At 40.0% G+C, this 21,247-nt stretch overlaps 1 protein-coding gene across 6 annotated transcripts in view; it reads right to left on the reverse strand.

The window, feature by feature from the left end:
• The window catches only part of METTL15 (methyltransferase 15, mitochondrial 12S rRNA N4-cytidine), a 471,343-nt gene that overhangs the window by 108,400 nt on the left and 341,696 nt on the right, over window positions 1-21,247 (reverse strand). Inside the window, exon 10 of one of the 6 annotated variants that reach the window (XR_012509637.1) lies at window positions 14,570-14,674. The exons of the other annotated variants lie outside the window; for them this stretch is intronic. The gene's annotated coding sequence lies outside the window, so the exon portion shown is untranslated. Of the gene's footprint in view, window positions 1-14,569; window positions 14,675-21,247 lie in introns of those variants that run through there. 6 annotated transcript variants of the gene reach the window in all.

Below are 21,247 nucleotides of genomic sequence, written 5' to 3' on the forward strand. Positions count from 1 at the left end.
ACAAGCCAATTGTAAGTGACTGGGTAGATCAATCTCCTGTGAGAGAGGGATGAAAAATTTGCCTGGAGGAGTGATGAGAGCCAGCATGCCTCTAGAAACAGCGAGGACAGAGAGAGTGGTTGGCTGATGATTTTCCAGATCCCTTGAGGCTTGGCTGCAATTCTAGTATTTTACTTATGGATAATTTTCCTATGGCCACACAATGAGCTCCCTTGTTCTTAAGTTATATGAATGGATCTCTTTTGTTGTTATCGTGTTTCAACCAAACATGCCCAAGACACCAGGCCAAGAGTACTATCTTTGAATCAGTCATGGCGTTGAGCGTCTCCTGCCAGACTGTCTTCACTCTACCTCCCACCTGCTTGCAAAAGTTTCCTTCCAAAGGCAGTTTCTGCCCTCTGGCTGTGCTCAGACCTTTTCTGAAAGAAAAGGCCAACTGCCTAGCTTCACGACTTTTGTCCGCTGCATCAGTCATCCTCTTAACAAGGCTATGAGTGACAGCGGGTGGGACTGCATTTTGAAAATAAAATAGAAACTTCTGAGAGTTTTCAGAATATAGAAAGAAAGAATATAAAATTACATATGATACATGTGCTGTAATTTTCCATTTCAGGAAGGAAATGCTGAAAATTCTAAGAAAGTATCTTTAGCTCTAATTCTAGCCCTGCTGCATTCAAAGTAATGTGACCTTGGGCAATCACAGCTTAGCAAAAATTCAGCATTTTCATCTTAAAAACAGGGATATTATCCATCCTATGATGTTACTGTAAGGATTAAATGAGAGAATGAATATGAAAATAGTTTGTGAGCCATTCAGTGTTATACAAAAATAAGGCAACATCATTTCCTGTACAAGAAATATACATAAAGATCTGGGCTAACAGAAGTATCTCAGATAGTAATACCAGTAAACTAAGAGGCTGACATTTTTAAACTGAGATATAAGTGACATAAACATTGTATATGTTTAAGGTTTACAGTGAGTTGATCTGGTACACTTATATATTGCAATATGATTACCACTGCAGAATTAGCTAACATGTCTTTTATGTCACATAATTATTATCTCTATTTTGTGGTGAGAAGAATTAAGATCTAGTCTCTCGGCAACTTCGATGTTTTTAATGTAATGTTGTTGACTATAAGCACTATGTTGTGCATTAGATCTCCAGGACTTATTTATCTACCAGTTTTAAGTTTAAACTCTTAAACAACATCTCTCTGATTCCCCTACCTTCCTGGTAATCACCATTCTACTCTGTTGCTACAAGTTCAGCTTCTTCAAATTCCACGTGTAAGTGAGATCAGACAATATTTGTCTTTCTCAGCCCGACTTCTCTCACTTAGCATAATACCCTAAGGTCCATTCATGCTGTTGCATTTCTTATGGCTGAATAATATTCCACTGCATACACAGGCATATATCAGAGACATTGCGGGTTCAGTTCCAGAGCACTGCCATAAAGGAAATAGCTCAATAAAGCGAGTCACAGAATTTTTTTTTGGTTTCCCAGTGAATATAAAAGTTATGTTTACACTATGCTACAGTCTTTCAAATGTGAAATAGCATTATGTCTAAAAAAGTGTACATACCTTAATTTAAAAATAATTTATTGCTAAAAAATGCTAACTGTCATCTGAGCTTTCAGCAATTTGTGATCTTTTTGCTGGTGGAGGGTCTTACCTCACTGTTGACGGCTGCTGACTGATCAGGGTGGTGGTTGCTGAAGGTCGGGGAGGCTGTGGCAATTTCTTAAAATAAGGCAATGAGGTTTGCTGCATTTATTGACCCTTCCTTTCACAAATGATTGCCTTGTAATATGAAATGCTGTTTGATAGCATTTTACCTACGGTAGGACTTCTTCCAAAATTGAGATCAATCCTCTCAAACCCTGGCTCTGGTTTACAAACTAAGTTTATGTGACACTCTAAACCTTTTGTTGTCATTTAAACTGTCTTCACAGCATCTTCATCGGGAGTACATTCCATCTCAAGAAACCATTTTTTTACTCATCCATAAGAAGCAACTCCTTATCCATTAAAGTTTTTCATCATGAGATTGCAGCAATTCAGTCACACCTTCAGGCTCCACGTCTAATTCTAGTTCTCTTGTTATTTCCACCACATCTGCAGTGACTTCCTTCACTGAAGTCTTGAACCCCTCAAAGTCATCCACGTGGGCTGGAATTAGCTTCTTCCAAATGACTGTTAATGTTGCTATTTTGACCACTTCCCCTGAATCATGAGTGTTCCTAATGGCATCAGAATGGTGAATCCTTTCCAAATTTTCATTGGACTTTGCCCAGATCCATCAAAGGAATCACTACCTATGGCAGATACAGCCTTATGAGACGTATTTCTTAAATAATAGAACTTGAAAGTTGAGATTACTCCTTGATTCATCGGCTGCAAAATGGATGTTGTGGTAGCAAGCATAATACAACATGAACCTAGTTGTCCAGCTCCATCATGGCTCTCGGGTGACCAGGCACATTGTCAGTGAGCAGCCATATTTTGAAAGTAATCTTTTTTTCTGAGCAGTAGGTGTCAACAGTGAGCTTAAAATATTCAGTGACCATGTTGTAAATAGATTTGCTCTCATCCAAACTTCATTGTTCCATTTATAGAGCACAGGCGGAGTGGATTTAGCATAATCCTTAGTGGCCTTAGGATTTTCAGAATGGTAAATGAGCACTGGCCTCAACTGAAGGTCACCACCTGCATTTAGCCCTAAGAAGAGAATCCACCTGTCCTTTAAAAGCTTTGAGTTCTCCTCCATAGCTATGAGACTCCTAGAAGGGATCTTCTGCCAATATAAGTCTGTTTCATCCACATTGAAAATCTATTGTTTAGTGCAGCCACCTTCATTAATTATCTCAGCTAGACCTTCAGGATAACTTGCTGTAGCTCCTACATCAGCAGTTGCTACTTCAGCTTGTACTTTTATGTTGTAGAGATGACTTCTTTCCTTAAACCTCATAAGCCAACCTCTGCTAGCTTCCAACTTTTTTTCTGCAGCTTCCTCACTTCTCTCAGCCTTCACAGAATTGAAGAGGCTTAGGACTTTGCTCTGGCTTAGGCTTTGGCTTAAGGGAGTGCTGTGGCCGGCTGCATCTCCCATTCAGAACACTCAGACTTTCTCCACACCAGCAATAAGGCTGTTTTACTTATCATTCATGTGCTTACTGAAGTAGCACTTTAAGTTTCCTTCAAGAATTCTTCCTTTGCATTCACAACTGGACTAACTGTTGGGTGCCAGAGGCCAAGCTTTTGGCCTGTCTTGGCTTCTGACCTGCTTTCCTCACAAAGCTTAATCATGTCTAGCTTTTGAGTTGAAGTGAGAGATGTGCAACTCTTCCTTTCATTTGAATAATTAGAGGCCATGACAGGGCTATTATTTGGCCTAATTTCAATATTGCTGTATCTCAGGGAATAGGAAGGCCTGAGGAGAGGGAGAGAGTTGAGGGAATGGCTGGCTGGTCATGGAGCGGTCAGAACACACACAGCATGTATCAGTTAAGTTCACCATCTTACACGGGAATAGTTCATGGTGCCGCATAATAACTACAATAGTAACATCAAAGATCATGGATCATAGATCACCCTAGCAATTACAATAATAATGAAAAAGTTTGAATATTGCAAGAATTACCAAAATGTGACACAGAGACATAAAGTGAACAAATGCTATTGCAGTGTACACCAGTAGACTGGCTCTATACAGGGCTGCCACAAACCTTTCATTTGTTAAAAAAAAAAAAAACACGCAACGTTTGAGATGCACAAATGTTAAGCAAAGCACAATAAAACAAGACATGCCTGTATTTGAAAATCATTTACTTTCAAAACAGTAGAGATTCTCTTTCCCTCCACCATCAAAAAACAAAAACAAAAACAAAAACAAAAACAAAAAAACACACACAAAAAAACAGCTTCCACTGACACACCAGCCACTGCTATTTTGCTGTTTAGACTAAGATGAAGAGAAGGAAGAGAAACTGAGCGTCTGTGTGGATGTATTCCTGAACCAAGAAACCACATAAAAATATTCAAAAAGTTTTACTGGGCAGTGATCTCTATGACCTGCTCAATTATCCATGCATCAATTTAAAAAAAATGTAGGGGCTTACAATGAGCTTACTACCATGAGAGGCATAGTAAGGGACTAAGGGAGAAGAAGGAAACGACCCTGTTCTTATCCTCAGAGTTTCTTCTCAAAGTCAGAAAGCAAGACAATTTCATTTAATTCAGCACTCATTCATGCATTCATTGCACATATATTCAATCATTCAATCAACTAACATTCATGAAGATACTACTCTGTGCTAAAAATAAATTGCTTCAACTAAAGTGATTTTTAAAGAACATCCCAGTTCCTATCTGCAAGCAAGAAATAATCTGGTCAGGGACAGAGGTAAAGAAATAACTATAATTCCTTCTTTTCTTCATCGTTCTTTCCTTTATCTCTCATTCCTTTTTTCCTTCTCTTGTCCTTCCTTCTTCGTCTTACTTCCTTTTTTAAAAAATCCAATTACTATTTATAGAGCCTTAAATATCTGACAAGCTCTAGGCTCTGTGCTCATAACCAACAGGACAGACAAAGGCAAGTATAGGCCATGGTAATTAGCCTCAAAGAAGATCCCTGCCTCCTGGTGTTCACACCCTTGTGTAATCCCCTTCTGGACTGATCTATGCAACCAATAGGATATTATGGAAACGATAGTTTGTGACTCTTGAGGATAGATCTTAAAAGACACTGTCACTTCTATCTTGCTATCTTGGATTACTCATTCTGGGGGAAGCCAGCTAATGTTTCATAAGGATACTCAAGGAGCCATCTGGACAGGACCATGTAGCAAGAAACTTAGGCACCTTGCCAACAACCAGCAGTGATTGGGTAGGTATGTGAGTGAGCTACCTTGGGAGCAGATCTTTCAGACCCAGGTGAAACCATTAGATGACTGCAGTCCCACTGACATCTTGACTGCAACCTCATGAAAGGTTCTGATCCAGACATGCAGAGAAGATACACACATTGAACACATAAGTACAAATGTGAATAAGTAGGCATATTATGAGATATGTTATTGTGGAGCCGGGAACAGAGTACACACACAGAAGTGGGTTACCCAACCCAGCCTAGCAAGATTGAAGGATGTTTCAGAGAAAGAGGCAAGAGCCAGGTCTTGATAGCTGATTTAGTGTTAGCCAGGCAGTGGGACCTGCAAGTGTAAGGCTATAGAGTTGTGAGCAAACTTGGCAGAATGTAGTTGATAAGAGTGACTACTATTTTTGAAAGGAAAGAAAATAAGATTGCTTTCCAGGTATTAAACCATAAAATTCTTACTTATGAATTGGAATTGAGATATTCGAAACAAACTTTCAAAGAAAGAATGGCTCATGTTCAATATTATTAATTATCAGAGAAACGCAAATCAAAACTACCAGTCAGAATGGCCATCATTCAAAAGTCCACAAATGACAAATGCTCGAGAGGTTGTGGAGAAAAGGGAACCCTCCTACACTGCTGGTGGGAATGCAGTTTGGTGCAGCCACTGTGGAAAACAGTATGGAGATTCCTCAAAAGACTAGGAATAGACTTATCATACGACCCAGGAATCCCGCTCCTGGGCATATATCCGGAAGGAACCCTATTTCAGGATGACACCTGCACCCCAGTGTTCATGGCAGCACTATTTACAATAGCCAAGACATGGAAAGAGCTTAAATGTCCATCAACAGATGACTGGGTAAAGAAGATGTGGTATATTTATACAATGGAATACCATTCAGCCATAAAAACCGACAACATAATGCCATTTGCAGCAACATGGATGTTCCTGGAGAATGTCATTCTAAGTGAAGTAAGCCAGAAAGAGAAAGAACAATACCATATGAGATTGCTCATATGTGAAATCTAAAAAACCCAAACCAAAACAAAACATAAATACAAAACAGAAATAGACTCATAGACATAGAATACAAACTTGTGGTTGCCAAGGGCATCGAGGGTGGAAAGGGATAGACTGGGATTTCAAAATGTAGAATAGATAAACAAGATTATACTGTAAAGCACAGGGAAATATACACAAGATCTTACGGTAGCTCACAGAGAAAAAAATGTGACAATGAATATATATATGTTCATGTATAACTGAAAAATTGTGCTCTACTCTGGAATTTGACACAACATTGTAAAATGATTATAACTCAATAAAAAATGTTAAAACAAACAAACAAAAAAACCAGTCCAAAAAAAAAAAGGTTAAAATTATAAAAAGAAAGAAAGAAAGAATGACTCTGATACCTGTAACCAGCTTAAGAATATTAACATATGTAAAGAAATAATCATAAGATGTTCCCAGAGGATGAGGATGAGTGAAACAGTAATAGGTCATTGTCTATCCAAGTCTTGTCTATAAGGGTGGGGAGGGGAGGATGCTGTCACGCTAACACAAGTACCCTCAAAGGTGGATCCCGGTAGTGGAGCGGGATCCAACAGGCAGTCACAATTTGAAGTTATGGAGCAAATGAGAACCATGTAACTTATTCCTTCTGCTCTGATACTATGTTCTTAAAAGGGTCATATGTTCGTGTAATCTACCTAATCCAATGGAGAGTTATGGATCTCATAGTAATTTAGTAAACTGGCATTCTGGCTTTATATATCAGGTCGTGACTGTGGGTAGGAATAGTCTTGAGAACAGATTTCTGGACCCTGCAAGGATGTAGGCCAGACTAAGGCCTCCTTAGCCAACTGACTGGGTGGTGAGCTGGTCTTCCTCTAAATACATTTTTACTGTATCAGCATACTTTACCTGCTTTTCCAGGCATGATGGCAAAGAGCAAGAACTCTCGAGCCAACACCACTTAGATTTAAATCTAAGCCATGTGAAACTGGGCAAGTAACTTAATTACTCTGTGCCTTTTTGTAAGCTATTCTGTACCTGTGTGCAGGTGGTTCATTCACTTATAAAGAACAAACAGGGAAAGCAGAAGACAAAAGATGAGAGGCCACATACAGATGGCCTTGGAACTTAGACTTTATCTTAAAGGCAATTAAGACCATTGAAAGATGATAAGCTAAGGATTGGTGATTAAATGTGCTTCATAGACAGTTCATCGTGTAGGAGGTAGAGGATGACTTACGAGGGGTGAAAAACTGGGGTAAGGGAAAGTAACTAGGTGATAGTGGTCGCAGTCCCATGAGACAGCGGTGGGGATTGAAAGAAGGGTATGGATTCGAAAGCCACTTAGGAAATAAGGCAATCATATAGACATGGGAATCAGTTAGACATGGGGTTGAGGATAGCACTGCGGCCAAGCTGGGTTAAAATACAAGCTCCTCCTCGCGGGACCGTATGTCAGCTACTTTTTCACTCTGTGCCTTGGTTTACTCATCTGCAAAATGAGGACATTAAAAGTACTTACCTCACAGGACTGTGTGAGTATTAAGGTTTCATTAAAAGGTAAAATGTGAATTATAACGGCGCAGACCTCATATGGTCGGTATGATGAAGGGCTTCGAACAGGGTGTGGCACATAACAGATGCCATGGGAATGAGATGAGCCTAGGTGATTGGCTTGGGTGAGTGGGTGGGTGGTTATGTGAATGGCTGAGATGGGAGGGGAAGAAAAGAAGCAAGAATTTCAAAATGATGAGTTTGAGGTGCATGTGCCATCCAGGTACACAGGTGCTGCACGTGTGTGTGTGTGTGTGTGTGTGTGTGTACGTGCAGGCTCACACATGCATGCTTACTAGTGTCACACACAGTGATAAATCTGCATACATTACCTTATTTACAGAAGAGGTACCTATTACTGAAACAGCAATTACTGTAAATAATATATTTTACAGATGAAGCTGAGATTTTGACCAAGCATTTCAGTATCAACCTCATAAGGTCATTATAATGACTGAATAAGAGAGTATGTATAAAGTAGCTGCACAATGGCCTGGCACCCAGGCAGAACCCAGAAAACAGTCATTATTAACATTGGCAGTGTGGTTTTGTTATTGCTAATGTGCTGTGTCTGAGGTTGGACAGCTACTGAGTAGCAAGGTAGGGATTCAAATCCAGGACTGCCCAATTATAAGGCAGAGGCTCATAAGACCTTAAGTCTCACTGTTGTTGCTGGACAGTCTGGTTGAAAAGAAAAGAAGTTTTCAATGTGGGATGAAGACTGCCTTGACTAGAACAATGAAACATCAACTCAGTTTTAAAATTCAATCGGGAGAGGGGAGTTGGGAGAGTGCCCCAGGCAGGAGCGTCAGGGTGAGCCGAGTCCTGAAGGTGTGAATGAATAGGAGACAAACCATGATACAGGGAAGCCCTGCTGGAAAGTGTCAGATCCCCAAATATAGATCTGCAGACCAGCTGGGTACTAATCTAACTACTCCAATGCCCTACAATTAAGTTCAAGCATTGCCTCTAGGACTGACTTGCAATGAAACTTTAGCTGTCAAAGGGAAAGCAGCCAGACCCGTGTTTGCTTGGTGCTGCTTGCAGGAGTTACACTCGTAAGAACTCGTGGGAGGTGCACATGGAACTCCCCACCCACTGGGGTTGATAATCCGAGCTAATTGTACACATTTCCAAAGCCTCACGTGTGAGAAGGAAAAAATAAAAATGTTCTCTCAACATTTTTGAAGTTCATAAATGTGGCAAATGTTCAATAACTATATTTAACTCCCGCTGCAAATTCCCTGGCTTTTGAAATATACCAAACCGACAATTTCATGTGCTTGACAGGAAAGGCACACTTTCCTGCTCCTTTTTCTTTTATCTTTCTAGGTGACCACCCATGCCCACCACTGTCTTGAAGATCAGGCTCAAGGTTTACCTTTTCCAAAAGTTGTCCCTGGCTAAACACACCATGATTTGAGCTTTTCCTTCCCCTGCTTAGCATTTTGGCGTTGGGTGTGAGAAAGGTCCTGGGGGCAAGTAGGGCCATGGAAGAATGGGAGGAAAAGCATCCACAAGGCAGAAAAGCGGAGGTGGTCAGGATTGGCTGCACCTAGAATTTTTCCTGTTGCACTGTCAACATTGCTTCAGGCTTTTTCTCCTCAATGTGGGGTCCTTGGACCAGAGTCATCATGAACGCTTGCGTGCTTGTAAAAAAATGCAGACTCTTAGGCTCCGCCCCAGATCTATTGAATCAAAATTTTCATTTTTACAAGCTTATCACACTACATTACAGTTGTTTGTTTCCCTGCCTGTCTCCCTCTACGCTGTGAGTTCCTCCAAGGATGAACTGCATTCTGTGGATCCCTAAAGCCCAGCACCTAGCCCAGTGCCCAGTAAATAGAAATAGCACACATTTTGTGCTTATTTGCCAGGTGGTGATATATATACTTTCTTTCTCTTTCCTTCTTTTCTTTCTTTCTTTCTTCCTTCCTTCCTTCCTTCCTTCCCTCCTTTCTTTTATTGAATTATAGTCAGTTTACAATATTGTGTCAATTTCTGGTGTACAGCATAATGTTTCAGTCACACACATACATACATACATACATTCGTTTCCATATTCTTTTTCATTATAGGTTACTATGAGGTATTGAATATAGTTCCCTGTGCTGTACAGAAGAAACTTGCTGTTTATCTATTTTATGTATAGCAGTTAATGTTTGCAAATCTTGAACTCCCAATTTATCCCTCATTGAATCTTTACAACAACCCTGTGAGGTCACCATTATTTCCATTTTGCAGATAAGGTAATCAGGGTTCAGAGATCATAAGTAACTCACCTAAAGTCACAGAAATAGAAAGCAACAAAACTGGCATTCAGATGGAACCCTATCAGACCGTGCAAGGCCGGCCTCTTCACCAGGATTTTATACTATTTCCCTAGATGTTTGACAGATATCTATGAAATTAAATAGAATTTGCCAGGCAAAACCACAGCTGAGTCTGTGCTGCTTTCTGTCGTGAAGTGAAAGGACTGTGGCTGCAGTTTTAATTTGCCACGCAGTTTCCCAAGTGCAGAAGCATCATGTCTGCATTCACTGAAATGGCCAGTAACTATACTAGGAATTCTGTATCTCCCACCCCTCTCCTCTTGGAAGATCTGCAAGTGTTAGTAAGCCCTGCAGACAAGCAATCCGTCAGGGAGAAGGCAGCTCAGAGTCCTTAAATAAAACATTCTCACAGCCTTCCGCGGAGAGCATGGAGACAAATACCGCGGATGTGAAAGGTGTCGCTGGGATTACCAATGACGTGCTAATGGCTGCTCAGGCAATCTCCGTACCTCCTGCGCTCTGAGTCAACCGCTCCCTTTGGAGCCTGCGCTCACGTCATTAAGGGACCGAGAGCTATTCACAGATCACTGACTAAAGGCAAGCTTGAGCCGGGCCTGCACCCCCCGGCCCTCCAAAAGACTAAGGTCACCGACAGGAGGCCGCGGAGCTTTTTATCACGGCCACAAAGAAGAGAGAGGGAAAGATAAAGCTTCCTCTCTTCCTCTCATCCATCCCTTTGGCTGTAGTTTTGCAGATGCGAACTTTCCTCTCGTTCCAGAACATGTGGGAAACTCTTTGCAAGGAACAAGCAGAATCTTGAGGAGGGTGATACACTTTTGACTGTTCGTTACTATTCGAAAAAAACTTTGATGCTATTTTTAATTCTACAGACATTTCATTACTAATCAACCCTGGAACTTTCAGTTTCTAGAATACGTACACACATTTCCTCTGTTTAGATTATTTGTGTGGCTGCTTGGTTGAATTTACTGTAATTTCACTTGTTTGTTCTCACCACAATGGGAGCATCAAAAAGACTAGGAAATATAAGTGTAATATTTCCGGACACCACATTCTCTACTAGCCTGAATTAATCCTTTGAGGTAAAACATCACTTAGTTTTCCCACTGGGCACTTCTCCCTGAAATAAAATCACAGGTCTGCTTTGGTCATTCTGTCAATATCTGTGACACTTAGATATTTCCAAGTCAACTTTCAGGGAGTCACAACTTGGCAAGTCCAGAAAGTACTATATTTAGCTGCAGTTTGGGAGTGATTTGGGAACGAAGACTGAATCTGAAAAAGCAAGGTGGGGTAGAGTATTTTGAGATGAGGGAAACAGGTAATAACTACAGGCTTATTTTTTTTTCCTGAATAAACCCAGGATCTGTTTGATGGCCACTTTTATCCTTTCTCAAAATCAATCCAATGATTTATACAAGTTTGAGTTCTTCAAGGTTAATCACAGGTTTTATCCTAGAAAATAATTTTCCTAATTGGCAGAAAATAAAGCTATTCGTTGTATAAAGCAGACTAGCTGGTGATACATTTTAGTTTAATTTGCTTTCTGTGCTAATACCCAAGCATGTGAAGTTAAGCATTTGGTTAGTGCAAAAAAAATCACCACAGAACTTTTAAGATCAGTCATCAAAGTGATAAGAAAAGGGAACAATTTTTTCCAGACTTCTTGAGCTCTGATATCCAATTTGAGCGCAGAGTTCTCAGTGCCAATTACATGGTTCAGTCAAAGAATGATAGTGGAGAAAAAAAAATGTAACGTATTTCCCACTTCTATTAAAATAAGAGTCAGGTTTAATATAGACACGTTTTTCCCTAGATGTGGTGAATAGAACTTTCTCCTTTGGGAAATGTCATTTGGAGAAAAAGACATCTTTTTGAAAAAATAAAAATTTTAATTTCTAAAAGAACTTTTACAAAGGCATAATGGGATCAATTCTGCTTGTAATCATGGGAACATGATCAGTTTATTTAGGGAGTTTGAGGAATCTGGTGTGTTGAAGAGCCATAGGGGATTTCCTGATTATATGCGCTTGATTTTTGGTTTTTAGGTTTATTTAAAAAATACAAACACATATACACCCAAATTATAAATTTTCATTGTTTTAGAGTTACGTATTTTAGAGAGGGTCACCAGAACTTACATTTCATTCTGTTTTCCCCAGTGATTGATGGGTCCTGAGAATAAAGTCACGCTAATATATAGCATCAGACTGTTCTAGAATCATCTCAAGGATGATTTCCAGGTGGTTGGAATGGTGATGAGAGAGCAATTTTTGCACAATTCATCTGCTGACAATGAACTAATAATTTAAAGAGGTTCCTTGGAAATCCACTAGAATGATGGGGCAATGGAGTATCAACAAAATTATCTTCACACGTGATACCACTGTGGAAACCCAGGGTCCCTGTCCTCTCTGAGGATCTGAGAAAGAAATCACCACCAAATACTTGCGCTGTTCTACACTCTTATCCCCACAAACTTATTCAATACTTTCAATAACCCTATGAAGAAGGAATTATTACTCTCATGTTACTCGTGAGTTTAGAAAACTTAAGTAATTCACAAGTGAGCATTTCAAACTGAGCATTTCAAACCTACCTTGAGGAACGTGCATAAGTGTGAATGGATAAGGGGAAGCTGTTTATAGAACTTCCCGGAAGCCCCTTGCGAATGTTTCTCTTGAAAAGAAGCTAGATTCATTACAGCAGTTGCCTAGAGCACGTTTAAACTACTTTTAAATATATTAGCTCAGGAAATAAATGTTCTTGCTGCTTCACTGTTTAAAAAAAAAAAACTGAAATGGATCTTCAGTCTCTTTTGCTGCTTACCATATTTGCCACATATTTTATGTCTGTTCTTTTAAATGGGGGGAGGAAGTACCCGGGTAAGGGAACACACCTACAGATAGCCAGAGCCCTCGTAAACAAGTATCAGATGGAGAAACCAAAAAGAATTGAGGCTTTGGAATTAAGGCAGACCCAGATTCTATGTAAGCCCTGCGCCTTTTATCTTGGTGATCCTGCTGAAGTTACTAACCACTCTGAGCATCAGTCTCCACATCCATAGCATTCACTCGTGGAGAGATTGTAAAGATTAACGAAGAAAAGGATAGACTTAAAAAAAAACCCCAAACCCCCGGCATTGTGTTGTTGCTTGACAAATGTCAGTTCTCTATTGCATGCTTGGCGGTGGGTTGGGGGGGGTGGGTTGTCCAATGGCTGCCAGAGGTCCCAGGACCAGACCAAAGAGATGGCTTTTAGAGAAACGCTGACAAGTCCACATCCAACTCTACCTTAGCTGAGCCCCAAGTCGAAATTCACCCCCGAGAGAGCAGAAAGCCCTGAGGACTTAGAGATTCACAATATATTTTCTAATTTCTGGTGACCTTATGACAGCATCTTGAACATTATACTAAAAGTCTTTTAGCCAGCTTGATAAATTTTGGAGATTAATGATTAGAAATAATTTTGTCAAAGATTTAACACTTCACCACATGAGCTGGAAAGATTAACCTCTTTTTTGTGTTATTATTATAATCTTTATTATTATTGCTAAAGATAACTGGGCAATAATAGAACATTTAAAAATTAATTTATCCTCACAATCTGAAACTGATGGGAGCCCATTCACAGTCTAAAGAGAAAGTCTTACGTTTCTAATGATGGGGATAGAGTCATCAATGCTTCAAGCGTCAGTTCTTCCTTGTTAACTCCACATTACAGCTTGATATTTTGGGCCAAGGCAAGAGTACCTATTTATGTCTTAAATATATTAGGAACTTCATCATTACTGTCTTGAAGTGTCACATGCTCATCGGTCCAACAGAGACGCTATTGAAATAAAAACTGAAGATAAAGCCGGAATCACTCCATTTTCCTAAGTAACCTCATGAGTTCTTGAAATGTGAGTACACTGTTCCCTCATTCTTCCATTCAGTCGTACATAACAAGTGCCTACCTTGTTCTAGGCCTTGTACTAGGAATTCTAAGAAAAACAGATCCCTGGCCTTAACGAGCTAACATTCTAGAGAGACTCCCTCTGAATCAAGGTTTTTCAAAATTGGCACTATTGACATTTTGGGTCAGCTGATTGTTTGCTGTGGGAACTATATCCTTGCACTGAAGGATATTCACTCCTGACCTCTACCACTACCACTAGTGCCAGTGGCACCTCCCTTTCCAGTTGTGACAATCCCAAAATATCTCCAGACATTGACAAATGTCCCCAGGGAGGGAGTTGGGGACAAAACTGCACCGGGTTGAGGTCCTCCAGCCTAGATGCATGTACCACTAAGTTACTGCTGGTGGTGGAAGCTCCCTGTGCTGTTCTTGGCCCAGGTCACCCAAATTTCCTGATTCAAAAATAAATCCTAGGCTATTTTTGGTTTCCTGGAAGTTTATGACACAACATCTCAATATAACTCAGATGAAGTCACACACACACTTCAGAAATTTAAACCTTTCCCCAGAAACTTGTTATTTTCAGGAAAAAAAAAAGTAAGAAACTAAATGCAATCGCCTGGGAGGCTTTGATATCTATCAAACCCAATAATGGACACACTTTAGGGAACACCGTTGCTTACAATGTAGCTTTTGCAGAAGGCATCATAGAAGAGCAGGTACCTTGTGACCACTGGAGAAATTTTTACCCACCCATACAACTCTGTAATGATCTTTATATATCCTTCAACTGTGTTCCAAAAGTGTCACACAACTTAAAATATATTATCAGTCACCTGAAACTAAAACAAACAAACACAAACAAAACAGAAAAAAAAAAAAAAACAGTCCATCGTTTGGGATCATTAGGATGTGAGGTGCAGCAAGTGGCAAGTGGACTTTCTCCTGAGCGTCAGCTCAGCTCAATCGGTATGGGCTGCCTGGAGGACTGGGCTGGGAAGCGCTCTCAGATTGCACCTGTCAGAGGAAAACAATGCCATGTGTGATTAGTGACGTCTTTTCTGTCCACTGAATAAGAGAGTAAGTTGTGTATACCTGCTCTGTGCCATCCCCATCCTGGCTCCAGACACCATTTTCAGTGATGATGTCCATTATTTACACAGACTGGCTAACTCCATAGATGAGTCCATCAATGGGCTTGCTGGATCCAGCTCCGCCTAGCTCTTCAGTATTATGCATGTTATCCTACTTGTTTCTACTAAACAATTTGTAGGACTGTGTTTTTCTTTCTAATAGGTTATGTCACAAGCAAGCAAAACTAAAGCTTGCATCTCAAGAAAATGATTAGGAGTGATACAGGCTTCTTTGAGAATTTATTGATCTTTCTTCAGGTTTTCATTTTTGAGAGGTATAACCTAGGAGCATGGATGTATGCCATCGATGTGATTTCTAGATTCTCCTTAACAGTGTGTTATTGAAATCTATATATCCCTCCCTCCATTTAAATATTTACTTATTAATTTATTCACTTAATAAATATTTAAGGCCATCAATGTGCAAGTACGATGCCATATGACTGAAACAGATTTGAACTCTTTCCATAGGGACCTTAAACTCTAGCAGAAGACATACATACACTATAAGGTTACAGGTAAAATGACAAATGTCATTGCAGAAATTAAAAAAAAAAAAAGAATTGCAGAAGACTAGAAGGTCAAGATTACTTTCTGGATGGGCTATTAGCAAAGAGAATGCCTTGGAGCAGGTCTTGAAGTAGTGGTAAGATTATACTGACAGAGACAGAAGACCTTCTAGGCAGCAAAGAAGGCTGCAGTAAAAGCAGAGAAGGGGAAAGTTTGGGGATACAGATTAAAATAAAAACAGCAAGTAGCTCATTCTGAATGGAATACAGTATTAAAAAAAGAGGTAACAGGAAATAAATTTAGAAAGACAGAGTGAACTCAGACCTACTGAGTCTAAAATCAGAGTAGGGAGACATAACCTTTTAACAGATGAAGTTCCAATTATACTGATTGGCAGAGAGAGTTGGGTCATAACTCCCTTCCTTTTTAATTTATGTTTTGTGAACATGATTCAGTTGTTAGGAGAATGGGCTGCTTGCCCACTTACCAAAGGAAACCAGGCATCCTCATCCTCCTCTATGCTGCTGACAGTTTTATTTTTATAAACTGGGTGTGGCCTTAAGAAAAGAACTGATTTTTTGGCTAATTACCAGGCACATTGTTGTTTAGTATACTGTACAAAAATAGAAATCATTTTATTGGGTATTCATTCTTTCATTTTAAATGCAGACTTAAATATTGACTTAAACTCTACACGAGACAGTTTTTCAGCTATCTGGGGGTTTCTTGCTGTCTGCTCTTGTAAAATGGTAGAGTCCTTGAATATTCTTTAGGGAATATATATACTGAGGTGATATGACAACTGAAGCAGCGAAAAGATGAAATTGTGATAATTACTGTGATTGAGAGTTTACTATGTGACCAACATTATGTGAATTCTCATTTAATTGTCCATTCTGTAAATATTAACAGAACACCTACTATGTAGAAGATGTGCTAAGCACTGGGGATAGAATGGTCAGTAAAGACAGAGAGATTTCTACTTTCAAGGATCATAGAGTCCACTGGGTGAATTAATCAAATAATCATAGTAATAATGTAAAATTACAAACTGACAACAGAGCTGTAAAGATTCAATAACAAGAGTCTCAGAAAACATAAAAAAAAGAAAAGAAACTGAGAGAGATAGTGAGGTAAAGAAAGGGTAATTCAGGAGGGTTATTAAACAGAAGTGGGATGGATAGAGGGAAAAGCATTGTGATCTAAGGGAACACAAAGGTTCTGAAGCAGTAGGGAGCGTGGCATGTTTGAAGAATTCAAAGCAAGCCAGTAAGTTGGAAAACAAAGAGAGGTGGAGAGAAGAATATGTGATGAGATAGGTAAGGTGAGACGAGGTGAGAATTTGGGAATAAATCTATGAACAAAAAGAAAACAGAAAGGTTTATAAATTGGGGAGTTTAGAAGAAAGGAATCTGATCAGATTTCCATCGTAAGAACATTATTTCCACTGCAATGTGGAAATGGAGAGAAACAAGACCAAAGTGCAAGTGTGAATTCTTCGAAGGCTATTACAGTAAGCTGGGCAAGAGCTGAGGGTCTGTGCTAAGGAGTGTGTAGGAGACACAAAGGGAAGAGAGAGAGAAGTGAATGGCTCTGATAGACATATACGTGGTGACATTGGCAGGATGGAAGGATGGGGAAAATGAGGAAGGCAAGAGGGGTGGTAAGGATGGGATGTAGATTCTAGAATACAGAACTGGATATACAGTGATGCCAGTCATCCCTACGAGACAGGAAACAGCAGAAGGAGTCTGATTTCATAAGAAAGGAGCAACAATCTCCTCATAAGTTCCCTTTGATACAGTGCAATTGTTAAGTCCATTTTACAGATAAGGAATCTGAGAATCATATAATGGAAGTGCCCCTAGTTTCTTTTTATAAATGACAGAGCCAGGATTGAAGCCTAGGTTTATATGACTCTAAAGTCTTCAGAATTTTGTTTTTTAGATTAATACATTGACTTCTGGTTTTTAAGGTGCAGAACTCTGGGATCTCAACCAATGACTTTTCTAAATTCTTGAGCAGACATAAACTTCCTTTAGAAAAAAAAAGTGTGGAAGGGGGAGGGGCTTTTTTTCCCCTTTTTCCTGGATCTACTTCTATATAAAAATGACTTACCACTGTCTTTTCATTCTTCTACAATGTTGCAATGGCTGCCTTTATGCATAACTCCTTATTCATATTTAAGACTTTACATGGGCGCCGCAGCACAGGCAGTTTCTGACTGAATACTCTGTTGTGTGCTGGAAGGACCAGGAATCTGTGTGGTTGCTGGTTGTCTGTTCTTTCAAACGTTCAGTTGGACAAATGAACATTAGTAGTAAAACTGTAATAGTAACTGCCTAATAGCATCACTGCAAGAATTAAATGGCTTAAAATAATCAAGCACTACCTGACACACAGTAAGAGCTCAGTAAATACTAGCTGTTGTTACTATTACTTTTATTTTTAGTTATTTATAGATCTGGGTCTTGCTCACTTCCAGCTTACTTCCTTATAAGAACCACCTCCTTCCTCAGAAATGCCCCTGTTTCCTCCTCTATCAATCCATCATTTCTTCATTTAAAGCCTCATTTAAGATTCACCAACTCAGAAAAATCCCTGCCAGCAAAATTCTCATCTATTAATTCTTTTGACACGCCTACCCCTGTTCCAGGTACTGAGTGCTTCAGTCCACAAAACAAAGTTGTTGCTTTCCTAGAGCTTATAGTCTGCTGAAGAGGGAGAGTCACTAGAATCAACAAACATCAAGTATATAACTTGTCATCTGTCATGCAGTATAAATTCTGTTTAAAAGGGAAAGAAAAGGATACAGAGAGCTGTGGTGGGACAGGGGTGCTATTTTACCTACGGCAGTCAAGGGAGGTCTCTTGATTATGTGACACGAGAGTCGATAGCCAAATGAAGCCACAGGGCAAGACAAGTGGGGAGAAGGCAGTGGAGTGTGCTTGATCTGATCAAGGAACAGCGAGGTGGTCGATGGGACTGAAGTAACAAGAAAAAGAGAAGGAGGTTGGCGATGAGGTCGGGGATGCAGGCAGAGTCAGATGACCGACCAAGCAAAGAACACGGCAAGGTATTCTGGGTAACATGGGAAACCACTGGAGTATTTTAAGAGAGGAGGAATGTGATCTCACTTAGGTTTTACACTTAAAACACCATCACTCTGGCTGCCATGGGTAATAGACAGGAGGAAGGTAATTGTGTAAACAGGGGGCAGCACCATATCCAGGGGAGAGGTGGTTTTGGATTGTCCCGGGTGATGGCCCTGGGAATAGTGTGGGGTGACCAGATCCAGGGTGCACTTCAAAGATCCAGACAACATGACTGGTTGATAGATTAGATGTAGATTAAGGTAGGGCATGAAAGAAAAAGAGAGAGAGAGAGAGAGAGGAGGATGAGAGAGAGAGAGAGAGAAAGAAAGACAGATAGACATCATGTATTATACCAAGATTTGGGACCTATGCAGCCAAAAGAATGGGGTAGCCATTTACTGAGATGAAGAAAATTGTGAGAGGAGACGGTTTTGGAAGGAAAAAGAAGATTTCAGGTTTGGACACATTAAGATGTAGATGGCTATTAGAAATGGAAGTGGAGTCCAATGGGCAGCTAGATAGAAATGACAGTATATCAGGGGAGAAGTCAGAACTGAAAATAAAAATTTGAAGTCATCACTGTCAAGGTGGCATTTATAGCCAGGGACTGAATGAGATCACCTGGAATGAATGTGGAATGAGAAGAGGTCAGAGGACCAGGTCCTGAGGCACCTCAGTGTCTGGAGTTGGGGGAGAAGACGGCTGAAGGAGGCTGAAACAGGAGGAGAATGGCGTTCTGGAGAACATGTTTCAAGGAGGAGGCAGCAATTTTCTCAAATGCTGGTGATGATACAATAAATAGTTCTAGGTCTGAGTGCCTCAAGTTCTGTGTCATTTTTCTACATTATTTTTTCACCAGCTTACAGAAAATCTATTCCAAGGTTGACATCTGACAGCCTTTGGGCCAGATTTACTCACAAATATATTTTGTTTGACCAGTTCAGACTTTGTTTTAAAACATTGAATTTGAAAGACTTTACGTTGGTCATGTGCTCTGCAGTGAACCAAAGGCCTTGAGGTTTTGTTTAAAACAGGTGTATGCGCCTGGGTCTCACAGGCATTTACCACAATGATATCAAACACACACACACACACACCCCCGACATGGTAATTATTGTACTTAAACTTCTTCTCAGCCATAATGTAAAAAATGTAAAGGCATATATCCTTTGAAATTTCCCATTCTGTCTAGTTCTAGTGTCTATGGCAAGGAGAATTATAGCCTCCAAGAATATTCCATGCCCTAATCCTAGCACTTTGAATGTGTTACCTTCCCTGGCAAAAGGGACTTAGCTGATGTGATTAAGGTTAATTGGTTGACCTTAAAATCAGGAGATTATCCTGGATTATGGAGTGGGCCCAGTGGAATCACATGATCATCTAAAAGCAGAAGAGGAAAGAGAAGTCAGAGAGATTCGAAGTATGAGAAGAATTTTCTCTTGCTTGTTCAAAGTTGAAGAGGGCTCCGTGACAAGCAAATGGGGACCTCAGATCCACAACCAAAGAAGCTATATTCTAGAGGGGTAGGGTGTAGCTCAAAGGTAGAGTGTGTGCTTAGCATGCATGAGGTCCTGGGTTCAATCCCCAGTACCTTTGTTAAAATAAATAAATAAACCTAATTACCTCGCCCCAAAACAAGCAAACAAACAAACAAAAACAAAGAAACTATATTTGACCAACAGCCTAATTGAACCTGTCAGAAGATTGCTCCCCCAGAGCCTCCAGGAAAGAAAGCAGCTCTGCTAACACTTTGATTTCAGCTTTTAAGACCCTGAGCCAAGAACACAGACAGGTTATGCTGGACTTCCAACCTACAGAACTGTGAGACAATAAATGAAGGTTGTTTTAAGCTGCTAAGTGTGTGGTAATTTGTTAAAGAGTAATCAAAAATGAATAGAGTGCGTCCTTTAAGAAGTATCAACACTGAAGTATATCCCTGGTTATCCCAAGTCTATCTTCTTCCAGGAAGACTTTTTAGATCATTCGCTCTGATTTTCATCCTCTAAGTTCAGAGCTATTTGTACCATCTAACAACAAACTTGTTGTTTGTCTTGTTTGCCTAGTCAGTTTGCATGTTATTTCACTTTTCATGTTGATTTTCATAACTTCTAGTATACAGACTGGAAGTTTTTTGAAGGCAGGGACTGGGTCTTCTATTCTCAAAATCAACTTCTCCAAATCTGATCTGGTCAGGTCACTGTGCTACTTAAATTGCTGCATGGCTTTCTGTCACCATCAGCACAAAGTTTTCCAGGCATGACCAATACAAGTGGCAGAGCATGCTCTGGTCCCTCCTGCCTCTCTAGCTCCATCTCATAAGGCATCATGGCACCTTCCTGCTGGATCTGCAACCCCAGTGGCCTCATCTCAGTCTGTCTTATTGGCTACGTTCATTCCTGCCCCAGGGCCTTTGCACAGGCTGTTGCTTCTGTATGGAACTCTCTTTCCTCCCTTCTGTACTTGGTAAATTCCAACTGCTCCTTTAGCTCTCAATTCAGTAGTCACTACTTCTTAAGAGAAGCCTTTCCTGGCCTCTTTTACTAGGTCAGTGAATCTGTTTATAAGTTTTCATAGTATCCCTCTTTCCTTATTTAAGTAAGCAATTTAACACTTGAATCTGTGATAATCTAATTAATGCCATGTTACCTCCCAGTGAAAATTTCAAGATGGTTGAAAACAATCTTTTTTTGTTCTTTGGCATATCCCCAGTTCCTAACAGGGTGTCTGGCACATAATAGTTGTTTAAAAAAAATATTTGTTAAATAAATGCATATATAACTGTGGTCAATCCCCCCAGCCCCACATGGTATTCATGTCCTAAGCCCTGGAACCTGTGATATGGTAGATTACAT

The sequence above is a fragment of the Camelus bactrianus genome, chromosome 10, assembly GCF_048773025.1.
Source record: "Camelus bactrianus isolate YW-2024 breed Bactrian camel chromosome 10, ASM4877302v1, whole genome shotgun sequence".
Classification (NCBI taxonomy): Eukaryota; Metazoa; Chordata; class Mammalia; order Artiodactyla; family Camelidae; genus Camelus; species Camelus bactrianus.